Raw genomic sequence first — 26034 nt, 5'->3', positions numbered from 1 at the left:
TATTTTTAAACTTTCATTCAAAGAATGTTTGACTCCGTGGCGAGAGATTTAACGAATCAATCGCTACGCTAATGGCGTCCCGGACTGCACACGGCTTCAGCTCCACAGCAGGAGCGCTGGCCAGGAGGAAAGCCTCGACCTCCAAGGACAACCTGATTTACATTTGCTCTCAAACCGTGGAAACCAAAACTTCCCAATCATTTTGGTGTTTTCCTCCCTGCAGTTTACAAACATGTTTGCTAGAACTCGTACGAGAGAAGAGAAGCTTCATCCATCCATCTTCTCCCTCTCCTCCTGTTCAGGGTGGTGGGGGTGGAGCCTATCCCAGCAGCCTTCACCCTGGACAGGTCACCAGTCCATGGCAGGGCCAACACCTAGAGACAGACAACCATTGGCTCTCCCAGCCACGCCTACGGTCAATTTAGAGTCTGGATTAACCTGGTCCCCTCTTGATGTCTTTGGACTGTGGAGGAAGCTGGAGTACCAGAGAGAACCCAGCAGGAACAGGGAGAACATGGAGACTCACCCAGAAAGACCCCGTGCTGCAGCCGGGGCTCCACCCACAACCTTCTTGCTGGGGTCCACAGGGAGGACCACTGCTCCACCGGGCCGCCTGAGTTTAATTCACTCAGCAAAGGACGGATCCAACTCGCTTCCTGATTCTTTCTTGCTCTCCTTCATTTTATTTGCAAATCTCACACATTTGTTTGACATGTCAATACAATTAGCAACTGACCTTTGTTGTCCACAATCTGTGCTGTTCATTCTGGAGTCCTACTGGATGTTTGTTGCAAATGAAGTCAAAGAAAAAAATCCATCTGGGAATTCCTGGAATGTTTTGGTGATGGGAAATGGGACAGATACTACGCACATGTGAGGTAAATTTACCTTGAACTTTGACCTCCCAAATCGGTGCGGTTCATCCTCAGGTCCCAGTGGGTGTTTGTGCCAGATTTGAAAAACAAAACCCTCAACGTGTCACTGAGATGTCTTCGGGTCTCCAGGTCATCCCTGCATCCCAGTGGACGTTTGTAACAAATTTGACAAAATTCCCAGAGGGGCTTTCTGTGCTGAGGAGAATCGGACCGATGTGGCGTTGATGTGAGGCCAAACCACTGACGTCTTCTCTGGTCATCCTCGAGTCCCAGGGGACGCTTGCGCCCGTCTCTTGTCTCTTTCTGGAGACGTCGCTTCCTGACGCATGCTTGGTTTAGCGGCCACACCTGATGGTGATGACGTCAAAACATTTGTGACTTTAAAACAAAAACTGTCAGTTGATACAAACAGGAAGTGAAGTCAGGGGTGGCTGTGGGTTTACATCCTTTATTCTGACCTCTTGATCCTTTTGTCAAAGTGGTAGAAATATGAGCTCTGCTGAGTTCAATATGCACATGGTGCGGAAAAGCTTATCGGCGCTATGTTAAGCCTCCTCCATCACCGCCGTAATTCGGTGAGAGAGGGATTCATTTGGACTCCCTTTCAGGTTAATTGCTACAAGCAGACAGAGCTACTTCAGACACAGCGGAAACCATTACCACGAACAAATGGCAGAACGGCTGAATGAGCCTGGCTCGCCATCAGCACTTAGCTGGTTATCTCATTCAGCACCACTGGGACCAGATGACAAGTGTCAGCACAAATCACCCAAAGAAAAAGACAGAAGTGAAAAGCTCTTGGATTCTTATCTCAGCCGCCGTGTACCGCAGGAGCATCCTCGAGTTTCTGTAGTCCTGAAGTTTTTGCTGCGATACATTGTAGCCCCCGGTCAGGCGTACACGCCCACAACTGCAGTAACGTGCGTTTTCAGAGGGCGGAACCAAAGCTCTTCAGGTGTTCACCTGCAGCCAAAGGAACAGGCCGAGCCCTCAGCTCCACACTCCTACATGGAACTGCGGTTCAAGTATCGAACACAGTGAGAGAATGATTGCGGGTCGGGCGTAGAGGAACACTGACCCTCACGGTTCCGTGTGTAACCTGACGTGGACGGAAGTGACAGAGGGGCAAAACAAGGGGTACAGTATGGCACATCTGCATAAACCAGCGCATGCTCAGGTGTGTTCCTCTCCGCGCGCTGTGGAAGGACTCCCATCCTCCTCACACGTTCAGGGTCAGATTCAGACCGTCCCTGAGGGGAAGTTGGCCTTCAGCAGTCGCGCTGTTCATGCGTCCCAGAGCTCCCTGACAAACTTTCTATATTCATACACGTGTTGTCAGTGTGTGTGAGGGAACCAGTGATTCACCTCCTGCACGCGCCTGCCCGGCAGCCTGGAGAAGTGACGGCAGGTTTGGGTTCGGTGCTGTCGTTCTTCCCAGGCCGCATTTATAGAGCAGCCACTGGGAATTTAATGGTCTCTGATGGGGCTGTTTTATAAAAGCAGGAAACGGCACTGACATCCAGCCCTGCTCTGACACAGTAATCAGGTTTGATCGAGGTCGCCGCTTCTTTCATTTGAAGCTGCGCCTTCATTCCCTCGCTGCCGAGTACTGAAAACAATCTACGGCGAGGCAGCAATCACATAAATCACCGCGTTTACCCACAAGACAGCAACTTGTCAGCAAGTGTAGATTAGACAGAAGCGTCAGCAGCAGTTGATAACTTTCAGAACACTTGAATACTCAAGAGCCTGAGTCCAGACAGCTGCACCGTCTCAGCTGAGAAAAACAACTTGTTCTCACATTCATGTAACACCTCAAGAGCCGTGGAAGCTCCCATGAATGCGAGAGGCTGTGAGCGACTGGAGCAGCTTAGGAGGCGGGGTTGGGGAAGAGTCCTGCTTTTGGTGGAATAAAATAAATGAATCACGGCTCAAAGCGCCCCGACTTCACAACCCTGGCCCCTGATGTAATAGGTGGGTTATAAACAGGCTGCCATTTAACAGCCATTTTGAAAAACATCATCCAAACGGGGAGGTCTGTTTCGCTGTTATCTACTCGTCCTCAACCAAAATCTACAACAGGAAAGGGAGCAGATGTCCCAGAGAGCGTTGCAGCTCCGCCTGTCAGCTCCCAGCCTGGCTGCCTCTCATGGATCTTATCAACTCTCACATCTTTCTGGCTCAACAGCTGGCAGATGGAGCGGCTGCACCTTCCCACCACAATGCAGCCCCTCCCTCCCTCTCTCCCTCCCTCCGCCCGCAGCTTCCCACACAGGATCATCAGGAGCAATTAGGGGTGCAGAGCTTTGCTCAAGGACACTACAACTCTGATTGAGGCCCCCCACTCCACCTCCTGAGCCCTGCACCGCCATTATTGAGCTCATGCATACAAAGCATGAAGGAAAGAATCCTGGAGAAGAATGAGGGCTGAGAGCTCAGCGCTAGTCAGAGGTACAAGTACTCAGAGACAAAGCCCAGCACACAGTGCACCTCTGTTCCTGCCCTGGGGGGCTCAGGCCCCCGCCAGGGAGTTTCTAAAGCAGAGGCCCCCACCCCCCCAAGGAAAGGTTTCAGCAGAGGAGAGTCCTGGTTTGGGTTGGGACCGAGTCACACTTGGTCAGAGCCATTTGCAGAGTGACTGTTACCACCCCTGCACTTCCAAAATGCCAGAAAGCTTAAAAAAAAAAAAAAAAAAAAAAGCTCACACGCAGGCGGGCGCGCGCGCACACACACACACACACACACACACACACACACACACACCGATATGAAAGAAGTAATAATCGAGGTCATGTTGAAGATGAATAAATATTCTATGTCCAATATATTTATTTGAACATATTGAAGGTAAATGAAAAATGCCACAAAGCACAAAAAAACCACACAGCGCCATCTCCCACGGACGGATCGTCTTTCAGAGAAGAGACGCTCACTCATAGTGACGCGAACACAGTTGGTGACAGACTTTCAGCAAAAATGATCTTGTAGCACCCAGAACAAACCTCTTTATCACCAAACTGAAAGCGCCTGCAGGACTAGACGTACGTTTCTGTAAGGTGTTGTGGGACCTCGAGCTCTTCACCGTGTGGCGACCAGTCATCGTCCCGCTGGGTCTCTGACGCTCTCGGGGTCTGAAGAGCAGCTGCCTCAAAATCCTGCGGGGAGGCGAAGAGCAAATGGAAGACGAGCTGAGTGGGAAAATAAATGGACAAATAATTTAACACAATAAAAAGCGTGGGGCAGGTCTGCATTGAGTTAATACAGTGATGAGATGTGACACGCGTTCGCGGATTATTGTCCACTTAGTGGCGTTCACGGCCCGCCTGGAGAATGAGTCGGTGCGGAAGTCAGAGGAGAGCAGCTGATTCACCCGTGTCCTCGTTTAATTTATTTCTTTTGAGCTTTGTACTTGGACTAAATGAGCTAAGTTGTAATTGTGTGATATTTGGCAAAAACTCCAGCCAGTATGGGTGTATTACCATGGCGAGCACGCCTGGCTCATCACGCCAATTACAGTGATATATACAAGAGCGGGTGCTAATCTGAGGGTGGCATGGACGCCAAAGACAGACGTTTAACTGTCCATCAGCCCAGAATAAACACCTTCACCTTTTACTGGCTCAGCTCTGACGCTGGAGGAGCATCCGTGCTGGCGGCGCTGGCCCGAGCCCCTCGGGGAAGCGTCTGAGTGGGCCCAGAGCCGCAAGACCGAAGCGAGGCAGCACCGAGACTTTGAACCTGCTCTGAAAAGCATGTGGACACTTTAACTGGAGCTCAGTGGAGGATCAGATAAGAACAGCGGCGCTGAGGGCACAGAGCTGGCAAACAACCACGTTGTCATTCCATCCACGGCTGCAGGAAAACACAAAGAAGCACATCTCTGTTTCATCCAGCCAGCAGCGTGGTGGGGGGGCCACATCCGCCCAGCCCCAGCGACACCCCCTCAGACTCGCCTCAATCAGATGAGAGCTGATGTGTTCGGTTGCTCCTCTGGTGACTCTGGTTTGGTTCCACGTGGTGAACAAATTCAAGCCGATTTGAGAAAGACCTTTACTGAGGGGCTGGGGGGGAGGGGGTGCAGGCAGGAGCAGAGGCGGAACCAGAACGCAGGCGTCCGTCCAGCTGTTTGGTATCGTTGCTGGATGAAGACACTGAAGCTTCCTGTCCTCGCACAAGTTTAAGACACTTGCAAATGTAACTTCACCAAAGGATCCACACCAGCAGCCCTACCCTGCTCATCGCTTCCTGCTTCCTGCCTTGAATTCATACCTGCTCAGGTGTTCCTCAGCCAGCTTGTAAATACTTTGTTATTTCTCGTTCCGTACGTTTACGTTATTATCATACAGTTGTAAACGCCACCAGACCCTGGGACTCCCCTTCATGATGTCCTTCATTGCTGAAGATCCTCATGGCAGCTATGTGAATACCTCAGACTACCACAGCAGTACTACAAGTCTACTTCATACAGAGTGTACAGGAACTGGTGTTCTATGAAAGCAGCTGCTGAACTTTCTGGCAGGAGATTTCCAGCATGACTCGCTGAGCGACAATCCTCAAACACACAAGTCCGGGATTTAAAACCCTTCCATCCATCTTCCCCCTCTTCTCCTGTTGAGGGTGGTGGGGGTGGAGCCTATCCCAGCAGCCGTCCCCCTGGACAGGTCACCAGTCCATGGCAGGGCCAACACATAGAGACAGACAACCATTGGCTCTCCCAGCCACGCCTACGGTCAATTTAGAGTCTGGATTAACCTGGTCCCTCTTGATGTCTTTGGACTGTGGAGGAAGCTGGAGTACCAGAGAGAACCCAGCAGGAACAGGGAGAACATGGAGACTCACCCAGAAAGACCCCGTGCTGCAGCCGGGGCTCCACCCACAACCTTCTTGCTGGGGGGCCACAGGGAGGACCACTGCTCCACCCACAACCTCCTTGCTGGGGGGCCACAGGGAGGACCACTACTCCACCAGGCCACCCTGAGATTTAAAACCAAATCTGAAAATTTTCTAAACTTGAGTTCATCAGAAAGAGGTGACATCATCTGTCCATTCATCACCCTATTGACTTCTCCAGCCCGGTTGTCATGGTAACCCCTCTCTTGGCAACGCACAGGACAGAGTGAGATTAGAAATTCCTGGAGAGAATGAGACATCTTCTGGAGGAGATGTCAGACTTGGATTATTCAGCCAGGAGCTTCTGTGTCACGTCAAACGTTTGGGACGCGAGTTTTTGTTGCGTCTGAATTGTTTGTGTTGTCTGTTTGTCACAGATGGAGAAAAAAAAAAAGCTGCTGCCTGAAATTCAAAATGAGAACTTTTTAATGAAAAAGTTTTAAACTGATAATTCAGTTTTAGGGTGATTTACATATTAATAGAATTTAAATAAAACACATGTAGTCCACAGTCTTAATGAGCTGACACCACTTGAGGCTTTGTCTTTGCTGAGTCAAGGAGGTGATGCTGCGAGATTAAAAACTAAAAATGTTCAGTAATAGAAACAAAATTACAGAAGTCATGAAAGTAAATATCATTTTGGCTCAAATTACCATTCTGCTCCTGTGAATTTGGTTTTTTTCGTGAGGGAGCTGCAGAACAGCTGCCAGCATCTGGAGCCCTGTGTGACGGCACCATCTGGTGGCAGCCGTGAGAACTGCTCCTCTGCTGTATCCTCCATGAAGCTCATCCCGCATGTGGTCAGTCAAGCTCAAACATAATTTGATGCACACTGGAAATATGACAATATTTGTTGAATCAAGTTGACCTTGAGTCTGTCTGACGAGAGAATTATTAAATTGGAAAGTATGACTCTCTCTCGAACTGCACGCTTAATGAACTGAGACCGAGTCTGTGTTTGACTGCTGGTGTTGGAGCAGTTTGCGTATCCAATGTGTGTGTGTGCTAACAGATGTTTAAACACTGATTAGCAGTGTTGTGTAGTCAAGCAGCGACTCAGAACTGATCTGAACCCACACTGCTGTCAAACATCTCGGCGCCGCGTCTCTGACGGGTCCGACAGACTGGACTCTCCTCTGAGAGGCTGCGTGTCACCGGACACTCTGGCTTCAGCTGACACAGAAAGCCAGCCCAGTCAGAGCAGCTGCTGCTGTCGGATCAGGAGAGAAGGGAAGCTCTTCTTTGTAAAGCTTCAAAATACAAACCAGAGTTTGCTAGTGAATGTGGCTAAGAAACAAAAAAAAACTTTTAGGAAACTTATTGTCCATTGTCCCTGAGACCCACGCTAGTTAGCTTAGCATGAAGAAGGGTCATGACGGTTGTGGATAAAACGCAAATCTTTTGCCTGCCATGTGAGAGCATGAAGAACGATTATAGAGAGAAAAAAAACCCAAAAGAACGTATAGGAGAAGAAAGAAAGAAGAAAAATCACAGTCTCTCTTTGGCAGTTTTGCTATCTGTTAAGGTGGAACATCCTCTGACCTTTGACCTTTGACTCTCCTAATGAAATTAACCCCTAAAGGTCCTTTAACAGGAAAAAAAGGGAGAAACGTTGCATACAATTATACAATGCAGGTAAGTGATCCTGACAACACTTGGGGGAAGGAAAAACTGTCACCATGCCAATGAAGGTGTGTGTGTGTGTGTGTGTGTGTGTGTTCCCACAATCATCTATTATGGTTTAATCATGAAGTCATTATTTATAGGACTGGAAATCGTTTGTAATTTTCCGATCCGTCTCACTCAACATGAAGCCGGCCCAGAAACAGGAATAATATCTGCATCTCACAGATGTGAGATCATAGTTAGCGTCACTTAGCTTGAAAATTAGCATCTCTCTCCCCCTGAATGATGAGGGCTCCGTTTGTTGCCCCGAGGCCAACACGGCTGGACGCATCAGAGCGTCTACGCTCACAGTCGTACAATAATTGCTACTCAATGTCGAGCTTGTCACAGCTCGGGATTAACAGCAGCATACGATGAGAACGTGGCAGAAACGACGGCGTGATGGGGGGGGGGAGCCTCCCCGCTGCCCCATGACCACATGTAACGTGGCTGGTTTGACATCAAGAAGGAACTCCTGGGAGGTTCCTCAAGGTTCCGCCAACCCCCGGACCAATCGATGAGTCTAGAGAAGAGCTGCTGGGACGGTTTGGTTATACACCAGATGAAAGTCCTGGAAGCAACAGGTTGACTTTGGCAAACCAACAGAGAAAAAAGACAGAACAATGAAAAGAGGCTTTAGCACTCAGCGATAGTCTGAGAAGTACTGATGTGTACTTGTAGTAAAACACAGCTGCGACACGTTAATGTACTTGGATCGTTCCTTGTCATCAAGCTCGCCGCTGTGATTTCAGCGGTTGCTAAATTGTACCTGAAGCTCCTGAGGTCCTTGTTCACCTCTCCGCTGCGAGTGGCGTCATGAGCACCGACGCGAGCCAGGTTCAAGTATTCTCTCCACATCCAGACAGCTCCTTTTATTCATGTTTATATTCAATTATTTGTCTCAAGTCTGTAAGTGTTTGGTGTTTTCAGCTCTGGACTGTGAACTTTTGACTTTTATGTGGATGAATGACAGCGAAATTAAACTCCTGCTGCTTTAGCAAAGTTTGATTTAGGGGGAGCTGCAGAAGTGGAGGATGACGTCTGATGGAGCAAATCTGGAGCGCCATGTTCTTTGTCTTCTTGGCAGAGAAGCAACGCGTCGCCGGACGCTTGCTGGCCCTCAAGGTCACTCATAGCTTGACCAGCTCAAGGTAACTGAAGTTTTTTGTTGCTTCTATCGCCATCCTGTGGCAGCACGTGGCAGCTGCTTCACCAGCTCCCAAACTACCGTCAGTGAGCACACGAGGCTAAAGCTTCCACTGAATGAACGCGTCCCTGCACAGGCGTTTGTTTCTGATTTGTCATCTATAATCACACGTGTGTCACGGAGACTTAATGACTCCAGATGCACCCGGCGACTGTCAGCCCCCCCCCCCCCCCCCCCCGCATTAGTGAGACCACCACTGATGTTTGTTTGCTTACATTTCTGCTCTATTACTGGAGCTATTCATGCTTGTAATTTCATACACCGAGAATACAAATCAACCCGCGACTCCGGCTCACAATCACATACGGAGCATGACGCCAATATAACGCTTGTCGTCTACACTCACATCAAGTACATTTCAGAAAGTGCCAGACCGACGCGGCGAGCTCACCACTTCCTCCTAAATCTGTCAGATGGGGTAGGATTTGGGGCTCCTTTGCAGGCCGGTCATGTTCTTCTGCACCAAAGTGGGAGACGCGGCGTCTACATGGGTGTGCATGTGACGTTTAACATGTTGAGAACGGAAAACTTGTCTAAAATCCTCAGATCCTTGTTCAGTGAGCTCATACAACCCTAAATACGCCAGCACTCCTCATGGGCACAAGGGTCTGAAGGCATCAGACGCCTGCGTGTCATTGGGATGGAACCGCATGGCTACACACTAAGAAGAGACAACCACATGTTGTTCAGGTCGGCTGTTTCCTTGGATCGAGTGTCTCTCTTCAGAGAATGGCAGTCGTTGCTCCAGTCTGAGCACCTGCGGGGTCAACCAGAGTTCAGCCTCACAACAGAGCGACAACCTTTGTGTCTCCACACCTCCAGAGAAACCATCCACACAACCTCAGTGACATCACTTACTCAGGTGACACTTGTGCAACACGCTTGCCACAAAAATAACTCTTTGATACGCCTTCGACGAGAAGCAAATTAGAAGCAAATTATTCTGTAAAAAAAAAAAAACACAGCCAAATATATTTGTGTAATTTTTAGTCCAAAAAAAACCCTCATTATACTTGATGTGAAACAGAAAGACACAGCAGTGTAGCATCTCATTAAAATATACTTCACCCAGCACATATATCCCCTCCTAAAAATAGCAGCTTTGAGCTCACAAACGCGTATCCACTGCTGCTCGCTTCCTTGGGAATGTAGAACGCAGGAAGAGCCAGCCATGTGTGCTAGGCCGGACGCTAGTGAAGGAGGCTGGACGCTAGAGGAAGCCCAACGCCAGAGGAGGAGGCTGGAAGCTAGAGGCCAGACGCTAGAGGCCGGACGCTAGAGGAGGACTGACGCTATCGGAGGCCGGACGCTAGAGGAGGAGGCCAGACATTAGAGGAAGCTGGCGAAGATTCCCTGCAAGAGCGGGATAATGAAGGCTTTTACTGCAGCCCCAATGCCTGATGGGAAACATCCTGGTCCTGCTTGTCATTACTGAGTGATTGTTGTGGCAGCAGAAGGTGATGTAAACACATTCAGAGAGATTCACGCACTGCCCGCCGCTGTGTAGCCGCACACGCTGTTGTTTCCTGTGCTAACAAACATGCTTTTTCCAGTGTTCAGCTGCAACATGGTCCCATTTTATAAAAGCAGGAACATATCAGCTACTACTAGACTACTAACATATGGTATTTAGGTGATACTTCACCCTAAAAGTGTATTTTGCATTTCATGTACTCACGAATAGGCGTCTGATGCTGACTAAGATGTTTTTGATTCCTGTATTATTTCTGAACGATGCAGAAAGAGCCAGCCACGTGCATGTAGCTTGATGCTCACGGTGACTGACGGCTAACAGTGAAACTTTCAAAAACATGTCAGCTCAAAAACCCTCCAGAGCCTCTTCTGATCCTCATCTCCTTCTCTCCAGCTGTATGCTAACTACCACTTAGACTGAGCTAAACACCGATCCACGACCACTGCGGCTCATCCGTTAGCCTCATGCTCCAGTTGTAGCTAGCTGCTGTCAGCGCTACGATGAGCCCGAGGACCAGCAACTGAGCCTGACGCAACCCAGACAGTTGAGCCACTTCCACGCTGATGGAAGGTTTCACATTTTGAGACGTGATAAAAGAAATAAACGGATAAATAGGCAATTTATTTAATTCTATAAAATAGAATGCCTCCATACTGCTCGTGGCAAGTCAGTTACGCCACCGGCGCCATGTTGGTATTGAGGCTGAAAATTGGTGTCCTTTCATTTCGGTAGTTCAGATTATTGCACCACCTTCTCCTCCCGCGAGCTCCGAGAGAGCCTCCAACTTCATGCATCCCGCTTCAAACTAATAATTCAGTTTCACATATGACGGGTCACATGGTGTCAGGACTGACCTCCTTTCTTGTGTTAGTCGCTCTGTCTGCCGAGTGTTTTTCAGTAAGCCGCCGTATCGACATCACAAGACGCTTCCGTGATCCTCTTTTGCCTTATCAGTTATTCACTGATGCACAGAGTTCCATCATCTTCCCGTCAATCCAAGTCACATCGCCCAGAGTCTCTTAATTCATTTTTCAAAAGTCGACACAGTTACAACACTTCTGACGAGCGCACACGCACTTCTGGCACCTTGACCTTGTTGCTCTGGCGCCATTTCTGCAGAATAAGCAGGCTGATGTAGGATTTACGCCTCACGCAGACATGAGAAATGAATCGGCTTCTCTCGTCCTTTGTCTTGTCGACAATGCAGCATCTATTTTTCATGTTTGCGCCCTGACAATATGCACAAACATCCATCAAAGATCATCTGCGAGCTGAGCAATTATGCAAATGTAAAGTCTGCACACAACGGGAGATGTTGACTCAACAGAGAAGCGACAGACATGGCAGGAAGCAACGCAGCACGAGTCAGACTGTGAGGTTTCTTCCACTGATGAACACCAGAGGTCAGAAGTACGGCGTTTCCTCCCTCTCCCCCTCACCGCTGGGGCTGATATTTAAAACTGATGAGATATGGCTGGTTAAGAGAAAATTGCCAATGAGTTTAGACTAATAAAGTAGCAAACAAGCTTTGCAGAGAGAAAAATGAGGATTTGCTAAAGTCACAACCTACTCATCCCGATATAATTAAAAAGGAAATTGCTTTCAGTGCAACGTGTTTGCAAGAAATTAAAGAAATAAACATGCGCATTTTTGCGTGCACAGACAAGCACTCCATAAATCAAAAACTTTTTGTCCTAATGGACGGTGTTTATGTCTGGAGTTCACGCTGGAGGGAAGTGGAGTCCACCGGGTAATACAGTATTCATGGCCCTGGATGGAGGGGCTTTGTGTGTGCCTGCTGAAGCGTGCACCCACACGTGGAATCTGTCTTACATCCCTTATCAAATAAGTCATGCACTACACTCATCAAGTGACATTTAAGTGATACGTTTTATCAAATCACATGACCGGTTCTGGTGCACTCGCTCGCCTTGACTGACTCGACTGCTGATGCTCAGGTTAAAAGATTTATCAGAGGAGAAATTCAAATTTGTCTGAGAAGTTTGAGTGCTGCTGTGGAGGGGAGGCACAGAGAGCTCAGGTTGGTGGAGAGTCTGGTCTGTACAAACGTAGTTCAAATATTCATGGGAGATACACGAAGCAGGGAGATACAATGAGAGGGGCGTCCTATATATTTCCGGTCTGCTCCTAACGTCTTGCTAGTATTAAAAAAAAAAGAAAAAAGAAGCTACTGAACAACAGTAAGCGTGGAGATTTTTGCATCTAAAATACGCCGGAATGTAATTAAAATAACCGTATAAACTAGTCAGTAAAATGCAATAAAAGTAGATCTCCCCTATGTTTACTGAGTAGTACCAACTAGCTGCTGCTGGGAGAAAGTTCTGTTTTTCATTAAAAACCATATCCCCTCTGATTTGGAGTCCCGGGGTTCCGCACAGACTTGACACCGACGCTCCTGAACATCCAATTCCCTTGATACAACACTGCAGCTTTGTGTAAATTCCTGAAATCATTAGAGGGCAGTATTTATTATCCGTTACCCTGACAAAGAGCCTTGCTCTCTCATTTCCAGCGTCCACATCTCCTCCCTGCCTTCCTGTGGCAGAATGATGGGCTCAACTTTAGTGCTCAAGTAGTTTTGCTGCCTACTTTGTGCCGTCGGCCGATAAAACAGCGCGCCTGTACATTTCTGACAATAAAACTCTTGTCCTCTAAAATGGCTCCATGGTAACCTGGTGGCCATTGGCAGCTTTTATAAGTAGATGGAGAGATTTAAGAATGAGGGAATAAAAGTAAAGCGATAGCCGGGGAGACAAGGCTGAATGAAGGGAGGAAGTAGGTGTGGGGATGGAGGGTGCTCGGCGGCGCCTGAGCGGACTGATGCCGCGTGAAGGTGACCTGGGATTACTCTGCTCCCAGTCCACAATCTCAGCCTGGTATCTGAAACTCATCGCCCGGTGGAATGAGCTCAGCTGTCCACATCCCTAAGTAAGTCTTGGGCGGAACAAACAGACAATGCCACCGGGTGTTAGCTTGCTGTAGATGTGGAAGATGACATCTGGTCGCAGGAAGCTGGCGAAGATTCCCTGCAAGAGTGGGATAATGAAGGCTTGTACTGCAGGCCCAATGCCTGATGGGAAACATCCTGGTCCTGCTTGTCATTACAGAGTGATTGTTGTGGCAGCAGAAGGTGATGTAAACACATTCAGAGAGATTCACGCGCTGCCCGCCGCTGTGTAGCCGCACACGCTGTCGTTTCCTGTGCTAACAAACATGCTTTTTCCAGTGTTCAGCTGCAACATGGTCCCATTTTATAAAAGCAGGAAAACATTCAAATGGGCACTGCTAACTGACTGCACGGCCACCAGCAGATATTTCACACATTCAAATGAGACTTCGCCCAAGTTTGTGGAGGTTTCTGGAGCTTGGAGCTTGCGTTTCTTCTCTAGACTGCAGACAGAGCCTCATGTGTTCAACTTGAAGCTACTGACAGCTAAAAAAACCAAACAAACAGCAAAACTGTCCAAAAACATCAGTTTGTGAGCTCTCAAATGCGTCACCTGGTGTATCCTGTACGATCAAAAACAGCTGGATTCGCTCGTGAAACGATCCCGCTGACCGCTCCTCGCCAACCTGGTGTCGGCAAAAAAGTTCTGCCTCTTTCTCAAGGACACAGGACGCGAGGTTAGAAGATTCATCACAAATCCCTCAGGGTAAAGCAACATTCCATTTATTCCAAAAAAAAAAATGCAACAAATTCGGACATAATCCTCCAACAATACAGCCTGTTGGAGGATATCTCCTCCAGCTGTCAATCGTCGAAGAATCATAAATTAGAAATCAGCTATAATTACTTCCCTGAGATTGTCACTAGCTCATCAATAACAGATTAAAAAAGGAGTAGCCATCCATAATAGAAACCATGTTTATCATTATGTTAATTCGTTATAGGGCTGATGTACTCGACACACAGCAACATAGCCAGGCCCCGAAGAGCGTTCTGACGAACAACAATTAAATCTGGAGTTGATGAGGAGATCTCACTCAGTCACTCAAAAGTTGCCACAAAACGAAACCAGGCCGACTTGTTGCGGATGAAATGATAAAACTTCCCTGGTTTCATCGGCTGTGTCCATCAGCTGCACTTCTCTGGCAAACAAGGCGAGGGAGATACGGGCGAACGGCGGCAGTTCGCTGGAACGAGCTAATAGAAGGCAGAGGAGATGGAGAGACGGAGGGAGAGGGAGATGGTGCATTAGAACAAAGGAGGTCTGGGAGAGAGGAGGGAGATGCTGAATAGATGGGAGTCAAAGGGGTATTGACATGAACCAGGGAGAGAGGGGGGGATTTACATTTCATTTGAATGAGATAATGAGCAACGCGCAGCGGTGGGGAGATAGTGCAGCGGCGCTCCCGCAGCCCTCCGGTGGAGCCGCGTTCAACATAAATACTCTGCCATTTCAAACCCATCAAATAAAAAGGGACACACTCATCATGCCCTTGTATTCACTCCTCACCTCTTCATGCTATATTTGCTTATGCACACGGGTGAAATATGGAGCCGCTGCAGCCCCACTCCTGCCTGTGTGAGTGTGTGTGTGTTAAAGCTTAGGGGCAGCTTTAATTAAAAAAAAAACAACAACAACTTGTGATTGTAATAGCTTTCTTCTGGTAAGCTGCAGCCTTTCCGTGGTTGAGTCTTGATTAATGAGATTATCATACACTCAACTCCTTGTTGGTCCCAAAGTATCATTGGCGAAGAAGCCGCGCGGCTAAACAGAAGAACTTCATACAGCCTATGGACAAAATACAACTAATGAAATACTGTCAGCTCAGAGCTCTATGCAAATGAAAGATGCGACAGGAGACCTGTCAGAAACGCTGCAGGATCCGACTCAAGTAAACGCCTGCTTTAATCGATTGTTTAACTTTTAAAAAGGAACACACCAACCTTTTTGGGATATACATTATGCTAGTACATTATCATCCTCAGAGCCACACAGTACGATGAGATTAGGGAGCTGAGACCCACGCTAGTTGGCTTAGCAGAGGAAGTGCTGGCATACCGGAGTTTGAGTAGAGAGTTGCACGTAGCCGGAACTACTTTCCTGACTGGGCGCAGTGATTTGACGCAGCACTCTGGAACTTGGATCAACAGAGCCAAACGTTTGTTGAGGACGAGAAGAGCGACTGCTGCTTGATGCTAAACCTTCCCACCCACTACCAGCCATTGTGCTAAGCTAACAAGCCTGGACCTGAGCTAGCTGATGCTAACACTTCCCACCCACTACCAGTCATTGTGCTAAGCTAACAAGCCTGGACCTGAGCTAGCTGATGCTAACACTTCCCACCCACTACCAGTCATTGTGCTAAGCTAACTAGCCTGGACCTGAGCTAGCTGATGCTAACACTTCCCACCCACTACCAGTCATTGTGCTAAGCTAACTAGCCTGGACCTGAGCTAGCTGATGCTAACACTTCCCACCCACTACCAGTCATTGTGCTAAGCTAACTAGCACAATCTAGGATGGAAAAGAAACAACTTCACTCTGAAACTTGAACATGAAGCTTAAGCTTTGTTTTTACTGGTTATTCTTTTCCTATATTGACAAAAAATACAGTGGTGATGAGGCCAATTGGTTTCTCTTGCTTATGTTTTTCAATGTTAGCTGGCTATTTTGTACCGCTGCATTGCTCCAGGTTGTCACCCACCGTTCAACCTATTAAATCAGAGTTCAGTGGCCTGTGTTGGCTTTGTGCAGTCTGACTCCTCAGTACATATTTACAGAGGTCCCCCTTCTGGCCTTTGTGGGTTTTCTTATTCAGCTCCTGCTTGCACTCAGATGATACTCTTACCGCCCGTCCCTGAGGTTTGAACTTGGCAAACAGGCCTTTATGTTCTCTACCCCTGCAGCCTGGAACCACTTATAGACAGATTTACAGAGAGATGAGCTTATACCGACGAGGGCATTCAGAAACATACTGAAGGACTTGGAGGCAAATTCAGTTGGAACTTGCAATAACGTCATTCGTTAGATCTGTTTCCTCCGGAAAGACTGTGTGAGCTGTATGTTTTGTGTCATGTGCCTTTCGTATTGATGCAGCGCTGTCTTGAAAAGGATAAAAGATTAAAGTGATTGTTTCTGTGTTTTAAACAGAGGGTGTTGAAAGAGAGAAGGAGTCCTACGTAGGCCTTCCTCTGGTCAAACCTTTGATTTCGGCTCTGAGGAGACCGATTCGTGTGACATGAAACAGCGATTCCTTGGTTGATAAACCATTGATCTGCTGAAGTCCACAGGGACTGAAGCTTAAAACACACCGCCGCCTCTCATATGACATGCATCCATGGCGTTCTCAGCACAAACAGGATGTGTCACACTGTAGCGCATCAACATCATCAGAACAGCGTGAAATTTAGATGAAAAGTCACAAGTTAGATGTGTCATGACGGGATTGTGCAGGATATACCTCACGATATTCCTCGTCCCCAACCAGGAGCCTCAAAACATCCATTAGTTATAAGGCCAAGTGACGGATAGCTAGTGTTTCCATAGAGCAAAATTTAAGTGAACTTTGGAAAAACCCCAGCTACCCCAGAAAGTCACGATTGTTGTGTTTCAACTGGTGACGTGTTTTTCAAATTCGACCAGCTCCGTCCATCTTTTTCTTACATGATGTGCATCACAATATGCATTATTAATGACACCAGGAGGTGAAGAGAGGAAGTAGGGACGCATCGGGACCTGGGATGAACAAAAGAACCTTTTCTCTGTCGCTCTTCAGGGGCTTTAACACTGGGGAAAAAAACCCACAAACAACAGTCCAAGAGACAGTCGGAGTTCCTTGTTTAAAATAAAGTGGATTGCTAAGTTCTATTTCCTCATCATTTATTCCCCATTAACTGGATATCCATCCATCTTCTCCCTCTTATCCTGTTGAGGGTGGTGGGGGTGGAGCCTATCCCAGCAGCCTTCCCCCTGGACAGGTCACCAGTCCATGGCAGGGCCAACACATAGAGACAGACAACCATTGGCTCTCCCAGCCACGCCTACGGTCAATTTAGAGTCTGGATTAACCTGGTCCCTCTTGATGTCTTTGGACTGTGGAGGAAGCTGGAGTACCAGAGAGAACCCACGCAGGAACAGGGAGAACATGGAGACTCACCCAGAAAGACCCCGTGCTGCAGCCGGGGCTCCACCCACAACCTTCTTGCTGGGGGCCACAGTGAGGACCACTGCTCCACCGGGCCACTCTTCCTATCTGGCATTTGGAATTTTTTTAATCATGAAACTGCTTCCATGTCATTCCTAGCCACTGACACAGTTGGGACTCGACTGGGAAGCTAATTTGTCATTTTTTTCCCCAACACCTCGACATGAAGAATGTCCTGCTCCAAGGGCCGTATAGCTCACTAGTAGCCCGTTAGCTTGTTTAAGCCACCAGTTTCCACAGTCAAGCCAAGCTGCTCTCGTCTGTTCAACAGCATTTTAAAAACTAGAAACACAGAAATGATTTGCAGACACAGTTTATGGAGGTAGGAGTGGATGGATGGACTCCCCTCTGACTCGCGGTCAATTGAGAGCTTTGTGAAAATGAGACAAAACGCTTTACATTGGAGTTCACATACAGACTCAAAAAGGGAGACAGGTATGTCAGTATGGGACAGTGCCAGTATGTGATGACCTGGAAGTAGAACCAGCTTGGATATTTGAAACCCACAGAGCAAGAGCGAAATATATATATATATATATATATATATATATATATATATATATATATATATATATATATATATATATATATATATATATATATATATATATATATATATATATATATATATATATATATATATATATATATATATATATATACACACATATATACACACACACACACACATACATATACACACACAGAGTATCAGAGTTTAGCTTACAGGAGTGGAGACAAGTCGTCTCAGAGTAATGGCAAAGTTTGAAAAGCTGCAAAACACTGACGACGTTGGAATCCATTTTAACTGCTGAAGTCAAGCTGCAGTTACTGTGAGGAGCCGCTGAATGTTGTGTTGTGGGCCAGCAGGCGACGGACCGGTGTGAGAAAAGGGGACCGGTCAAAACATTTAACTCTGCTATCACGGGCAGGATGTCTGGAACCTCACTCTGAATTGTGGGAGAGCAATGAGGACGCATCTGTGGAGAGGGGCATCATTACTGCAGACTCGGGGGTTCCACTTTTGCATGACGCCTGTCTGCAGGATCACCAGTCAGCGGTGCTTAATTGGCACAAATTGCTGGTGATGGGACGTTTGTCAGGAGGGCAACACTTGCTGAGCTCACTCTCACTGGGCCTTTGTGGTCAGACCTCCACCTGAAGATGATCCCACACTAAAAATGAAATACTGGCTCATAATAACAGCTGCAAAGACAGTTAAAAACGTTAATGCCTTACACTCCCGTTGTACTCATGTCTATGTTGCTCCTGAGGTTTTTAGAGGTATTTTTGTAGTCCAGCAGGAGGTCAGCATCTCTTCCCTTGACCAAAAGCTAATGGGATTTGTAAAAATAGTGTTATTGCCAAAACATCCCCTTTGTACAAATTAAATTTTATGAGATTTACACATCTTGTTTAGGAAGAAAGGGCGGCATGGCTTGGAGGTAGAATGACCGTCTAGCAACCGAGGGGTCGCTGGTTCGATCCTCACTTCCCCCGGTGACCATGTCCAAGTGTCCTTGAGCAAGATACTGAACCCCTAAGTGCTCCTGATGGCCCTGCGACAGACTGGTGACCCGTCCAGGGTGAACCCCGCCTCTCGCCCAATGTCAGCTGGGACAGGCTCCGCCCCCAGCCCTTAACGGATAAGCAGTATAGAAAATGGATGGATGTTTAGTGAGATAATCTGCAATGCTGATGATCGTACTACATGAACACACTTCCTCAGCTTTGATGACGTTAAATTTCAGCAGCAAACTTCTTTAGGCCCTTGGGTAGAATTTCGATATTTACAGCCATAGTTTGGGTCGCAGAACAAACGTTCAGTTGTCTTCAGCTCGTTTACCAAAGCAACCATGCATTTCTAGATTTAGGGCTCGTGCCTGCGTCGCTCTATTACAGCAGTATCTGTTATTAAGGTGGGCTTTAGATTTATTCCTCCATATTCTGATTTAATTAATAAATTATTGTGTTTCTTATCCAAACAGGACTGTGAGGCGTCCTTGCTGTGAGCCAACTCAGGCAGAGCACACTTACTCTTAAGTGCAAGAATGAATCATTAAATCATTTACCCCCTTGAATCAACTGTTCAGCTTCTACCACAAAAGTTCCCTGAAGGTCCAGCAAACTGTGTTCTCCGGGATTTTTACCACCTCTGAAACATCATCAGCAAGGGCTTTCAGCTAATGAGGATTTTGGTGGGAACGCCATCGTTTTTCTGAGTCCTGTCTGGAGAGGCTTCTCTGCGCACGCCATGCATTCATAAAGAGCTTCTGTCTGACTCGCTTGCTTCGGCTAATGAAGGTACACCGCACATCCAGTAAGGTGAAGTTTATGAATCTAAAGTTTTGATTGGGATAATGCTGCCTCTTGCCTGGATCTCAGTGACACCTCAGCTATCCTGGAAATTTTGCCACAAACATATTTAAGGGAAAGAGTAGGGCAACTAAAAAATAAAGTCAAATATGGCACTTTTCAAGTATTTTTCATCCGTAGGTACACTAAGTCGAGGTATTTCCATTCACTTTCTGACAAAGTAAATTAGAGCCTGTCATGATCAAAGACTGTTTTGAAAAAGCCACTACCTCAAATGTGAAAGCTACAAATTGAATCAGATTGATGGCAAGTCAGAAATTAAAAATGTGCCTTTCAAATGGAAAATTCTCTTTTCTTTCTCTCGCTTTTTTTTTTTTGCCTTTTAGTTCAAGTCTGTTATGGAAGGAAAAGCTGAGTCACTTTCAAACTTCTGCTCCTTTCCTTATAAATTACTTCAACCTCATGAAAATGAAAACCACGATCCCCATGAAAAATCAGCACAGCGGGGTACCCACCGCTCTGAATTTTAGAATATCTTTAAAGCGCCCTCCGTGGCCCCTGAAAACTACAAAGGTGTTGTCTTCCTCCAGCTCCAGTTCCTCCTCATAGACCTGAAGATTGGCTTCTGGCTGGTTTAATTTTCACGTCACAGTGAAATGTCCAGACAGGAAATGGTTCATGTTGGGATGTCATCATGAGAACAGTGTTTGTTCCCACTGGATCGTACCACTGGCGGCTCACCTGCAGTCAGGGCCTCCTGCTTAGTCTCGTTAGCTGGATCAGCGTTGCAGGTTTGTCATTCTCGTCAGCGCGCTCTGCAAGAAGCTAGCTAGCCGAGGCAAACGCGCTTGTGGTGGGTACAATAGAATAAATGATTAAAATGACCTAGTCGCAGATAAAATAATAAGTGCATTTATTAATTATTCAGTTTGCAGTCACATTTCGATGCATTTGCTGCATGCGGCATAAATTAAAATGACACAAAGATGATTTTATGACAATCTACTTTTATCTGATTAAATTTACTCTACTGAATTTTTTTCTGGATGTGAAATTCTTAAATATTGTATCGAGATGAAGGAACTGCATTGAAACCGGTTTAACAGACTTGACCTTTTCTGCAAATTGAAAGTAAGATAAGTCCCTGACAGAATTCGTTAAGATGGAAATGTTTTGCGGCGCCTCCGACTTGATCCTGTGTGATGCTGCGCTTTACATGAACATCAAATTCCTTCCAGCGTTAAAGCTCTGCTTTGCTTGTCTCTTCTCACCCTGACATTTATTTTTCTAAGGTCGCTTTCAGTGTTTGGAATTTTTCCACTTTCGTTATCTTCTTTTTCCTTTCTTTCTTTTTTGTCAAGTCTGAAGTCAAAGTGAACCAAAAAGAAACTGTAGCGAAATGTCGAGGGGTGAGAGGCTCAACCTTTCGACATTTACAGAGGTAATCAATCAGGTTGACAGTTGCAGAGAACGCCGCTCGGGTTTCCTGATGCTGGAGAAATACGGCGGTATCCGGCCGTGCAGAGGGGAGCAGGAGCTCTCAGATGTAATTAATTTCCAAACATCATCACTGGAAAGACCAATTAAGAAAAAGGGGTCGGAGTATGTTTGGCCCCGCCGCCTCATTAAGGGCTTGAGAGAAGACGTACAGTCACTTTATGTGTTATTAGATTAGCTGAGTAGGCCATAATGGTCATTAATAAGCTGCTATCAGTGTAGCTTACATGCTAGCAGAATATAGACAATTAGCATAACAAATTCATGATTATGGACATTAATGGAATGTGTGCTCTTAGCAGTGAGGATGGAAGGCCCGAACCTCCCTCCCTGATTAAAACTGGAACGAGACAGACTCCGTCCTCTTGGGTTCGTCAGCACCTCAGAGTTTGTCAGAACTGTCAACCAGACTTGTTTTCCATTTCTTTTTCCAACTGAAAAAAGATCTACAGAGAGGTGAATGAGTAATATTGGCTGACAAGGACTCATAGAGCTTTTTAAGTTGTTTATAATGGTACAGCCACGCATTATTTTGCTCCAACTGACTCACCAAAACTAGCGTCATGTTGGAGACACAGATTCTTTAGGAATGCGCAGCCCCGTTTGTCATGGTTGTGTAAGCAAAGGGATCATCATAAGACCTGATCATTGGGTGCTGTTCCGTGATGATATGAAGATACCAGAGATGCTGGGCAACAGCTGGAGCGGCGGCAGCAAGTGCTGCTGCAGCTGTTGCATTCGTGGTCTGCAACGAGACCCAAACCCAGCAAGACCCTATGGCCCCGACAAACTCAGATGATGGTTGTGGTTGATTCATAGATCAAACCAAGAAGAGTACCATGAGTGAACTAAAGTTAACGGAGGACAAGCACAAGGCTACTAGCGAGGGGTACATCAGTACTACGACCAACAGAGATGAAGACACGTAAACGGTAAATGGACTCATTTTTATAGAGTGCTTTTCTACCTTAGCGGCACTCCAAGCTCTTTACAGTGTCATCTCATTCACCCGTTCACACACACACTCACACACTGATGGTGGAGGCAACCATGCAAGGCACCAACCTACTCATCAGGAGCAATTACGGGTTCAGTATCTTGCTCAAGGACACTTGGACATGGTCACCGGGGTCGAGGATCGAACCAGCAACCCTTCGGTTGCTAGACGGCAAGTGGGGCGATGAGGGTTGGTGGCAAATTCTGGAGAGTTTGAGATAGTTAGGAACGGAACCACTGACCTCAGTGGAGGGATTTGGGACCTTCATCCTGTACACCGTTGTACTCAGAACTAGGGAGAAACAATGACTATCAAACACAAGAAAACGCGATGGAGCGGTCATTGAGGTCTTGAACTTACTCAAGCTCACAGCGCACACTGACAAGCTAACAGATTTAGCTTTTTTATAAATGTTTTACTGTGTTACAAGTGGTCGATGAGGAGGGAGGCTGGCGTCCCCCTCAGGAGATGAGGGGAGGGACTTTAAGTTGAGCCGCTGCTCCTCCTACGGTGGTTTGGACATCTAGTCAGGATGCCACCTGGGCACCTCTCCAGGAAGGTTTGGCCACAGGGCATATTAGAGGCAAGGTGGAGGGACTACACCCCCACAGTGGCCTGGGATCCTCCAGTCAGAGCTGGTCCATGTGGCCATGGCAGAGCAAGAGTTTGGGGTTCCCTGCTGGTGCCGCTACCTCCACGACCCAATATTAAAGGTTGCTGCAGGTGCTTTTCCTGTAAAGATGCACACTGGAGATCTGAATTTTCAACTTCAGACTTGCAGATGAATGCAGGGTAAGACATGGCCTCACCAGTCCACCTTGATAAAGCTAGACCAGGATAACAATGGCCCTGGAACACAGATCCTATGGCAAAGAGGAGTACCCCCATTCAACTAAAACTCCTAATATACTCTGCTAATGAGGGTACTGTGTTGCTGTTGTTGTAAGGAGGGAACTGGATCAGAAACTTTATAAATGTGTCCGTACAAAACAAATACGCTGCCGTATGTATCTGTGTCTAGTGAAACGTTGTGGTAGAGTTTTTAAATTAAAAAATACCAACCCTGGCAGGTTCTGATTAAATTCACAGATGACCAAAGCAATTATTACAAAAAAAAAAAAATACTAGGAGGTACTACGTAGTTCAACAGGGATCAATAAGTAATGCATGTGCTCAATTCCAGAAGGGGGATTCTGATCTTCAAAATGCACACACCATGGATGGCTGCCTCCTCCTCCTCCTCCTCCTCCTCCTGCTCTCAAATATCATGGTTTTGTCCTGGAAGGCTATTGAGAGGAAGCCCTTGTCCCTCCAACACCAACCAGAAAGAGTTTTAGTGGGACGAGAGCATATCGACTAATCACGGGAGCCCGGAGCTAATTATAGTCTCGAGTTTTCTCCCTGAGAGGTCGTTCTATCAATGGTCATTCTGGAGGCTGTAATTTGTGCTGCTGTTGAACTGCACTGGGTGATACTGAAGGATGTTCCCACCAGTTTGCCCGTCGCTCTGATGTGAATGAGTTGGCCGAAAGAAACGTCTCTCATGTCATCATGGCGCAGCTGAACAGCAGCACAAATTACACTTACAGCCACCGAGATGACCACTGAAGCGCAACAACGCCTCTCAAAATAATTCCACAAAAACCGAACATGATAATCCTCGTGTCAAGTGAGTGAGATGGCACGCGTGTTATATTCATAGAATCTACCACAGCACCCGGAGTCATCCGCACACCGTCAGCAGAGACGGTGTGACAGCTCATTTACCAACTGAAAAGCATTAGTTTGTAAAGAAGAGAACATAAAAAGTGAAGAGTCAGAAGAGCAGATGTGAAAGAAGGCTGGGCAAGCGTTAGAGACCAATACCGCCGGAATTAATTAGCGAATCCACCTTGAACCACAAGAGCTGAGCGTTAACATCAAAAGTAGCACCTTCTCCTTGATATTTTTATATCAGACTGATGCAGTTGAAGTGTAATTTAAAGCCAAAGCTTCTTTTTTTCACCTCCCTGCATTCTCAAATCCAGGAGCGTGTCGAACTAGAAGGACACCGGGAGCCCAGACCTCTACCAAGGCCGATGCCCCGCTGCTAAATCAACTTTTACGAGGATCACCACAAAGTTATACCTCCTGAGAAACGCTCAAGAAAGTGAGCGGGAGTTTACGGCTCAGCATCACGACCTGGACCGGCGTTCATCCTCGGTCTCTTGGCTAAAGTCTGAGCCCAGTCAAACTAACTACTTGCTAGTCAAAACTTTATCGCCCACTTTAGAAATCCTGCAGTGACGCATGTTGCCGTATTGCACAGGAAACCCAAAAGTGCAATGCGCAAAAACTACCTCCAATTCTTAATAATAATAATAAAGATTCACACTCACTTATGTGGTTTTTGCCTTCTTTTTTAAGAATGAGTAGCCGTACAAAACAGGAGATGGAAACACCTTGGGGTAATGAACTCTGACAAAGCAAATCTGGAACTCATATGACTGACCAGTTGTGTCTGCCGCCGCCGCCGCCATCTTCCCGGCTGTTCCCAAACTTTGTCTTTGTCTCCGGTGATGCAGCAACGTGTCTGATAGCTAGAACCAAAGAACTAGTGCTGTCGAGGGATGGCCAAAACCAAGGCAAGGAGAGCGGGCCAGGCTGGACTTGAGTAAACTAATTTAGGTAACTAACTAAACGACAGCTTAACTGAGAAACTCTGGGTAACAAACAGGCTAGAAAAGCTAGAGAGAGAAGAGACGCAAGATCGGGATCAGACAACCAAACGTGAATATTAACCAGGTAAAGATGCTGTAAGGCAGGTGGAGACCACAAGAGCAGGAAGGAGCTGGTGGTCTGAGACTGACGGGGCCTCATTAACTTGACAAGACACAGGTGAAGCGCTCGTAAAAGGCGGGAAACTGACAAAGATGGAAAGTGACAAGCACGCGACATCACAAGAGGAAAGAGTTACCAAAATAAAACAGGAAGTGAACAGAGTGAACTGACACACATACCAGAAAACACAGTGGTGAAACACAAGAAGCACGACGACTCGGGCTGAGGTGCTGACGGCCCGAAGCGCCCAGGTGAGGAGGATGAGGATGAATGCTGGGCCGGAGGGCGTAACTGGATCTGGAATGACGGAGAGGAGAGTCTTGTTTTGACAGGCCGGTTGGTCATTTCTCTGACTCCAAATCTCTCCTGAACATTTTTGACATGATACTTCTGGGAAATAAATGTTGGTGTCGAGAGATGAAATATAATATTTGTCGCTGTTATGTTTGGTATTTGACTTATTGACTTGACTTTTAACGGCTCCGAAGAGCAGGATGTGGGAGGATCCGGTACAGGCGGCTTTAATGAGAGGAAAAAGGGGTTAAACAGCAAAGGTCGTGCATGATGTTTAGTTTTTTCTATATCCTGCAAAATATGTCTTTTTTCCTCAATTGCTTGTTACTTCAAGACTCCAAATTACCAGTAGACATCAGCACCAGACTGGATGGACCTCGTTCCGAAGCATTTTATTGCTCTTATATGATCATTTTGTGTCCTAGGAAATCTTTAGCGGAGTTTTTTTGTCTCTTTTTCGTAAACCGTTCCGAAATGCGCACACCGGCTCCAGCGGGGGATGAAAACCAAACATCTCAAAAAGTTGTCATGTTCCTTTGAATGCATCATGAGAGCCACTGATATGTCAGAGATGCCTGAATTTATGCCCCCACCCATCTTGTGTGTCTGGAGTGGCAAGTGCTACTTTCAAGGCCCCATAAAGAATGAAAACGTTGTCTGTGACGGCGCCAACGTGCACGAGTCCGGACAGAGTGAAGAAGATGGATGATGGAAGTAAATCCCTGAAGTGGAAAACAGGATCGTGAGTGATGCTGAATGTCGTGTAGATCTCAGCACATTTAGACGCGAACTGTTCATTTGTTGCTTGAGTGGGGAAGCCATCAAG

At 46.9% G+C, this 26034-nt stretch overlaps 1 protein-coding gene across 1 annotated transcript in view; it reads right to left on the bottom strand.

Moving 5' to 3' along the window:
* The window catches only part of mc4r (melanocortin 4 receptor), a 32267-nt gene extending 7310 nt beyond the window's left edge, over nt 1-24957 (bottom strand). The window contains exons 1-2 of the mRNA XM_086191494.1: nt 24586-24957; nt 3921-4030 (exon numbers count right to left, since the gene is read on the bottom strand). The gene's annotated coding sequence lies outside the window, so the exon portion shown is untranslated. The remainder of the gene's footprint in view (nt 1-3920; nt 4031-24585) is intronic.
* Between the last annotated feature and the right edge of the window lie 1077 nt (nt 24958-26034).

The sequence above is a fragment of the Aulostomus chinensis genome, chromosome 21 (assembly GCF_037954235.1).
Source record: "Aulostomus chinensis isolate RoL2024-O1b breed Wild chromosome 21, RoL_Achi_v1.0, whole genome shotgun sequence".
In the NCBI taxonomy this organism is placed as follows: domain Eukaryota; kingdom Metazoa; phylum Chordata; class Actinopteri; order Syngnathiformes; family Aulostomidae; genus Aulostomus; species Aulostomus chinensis.
The sequence above is the reverse complement of the archived record's forward strand: the minus strand, read 5'-3'. Positions and strand labels throughout refer to the sequence as shown.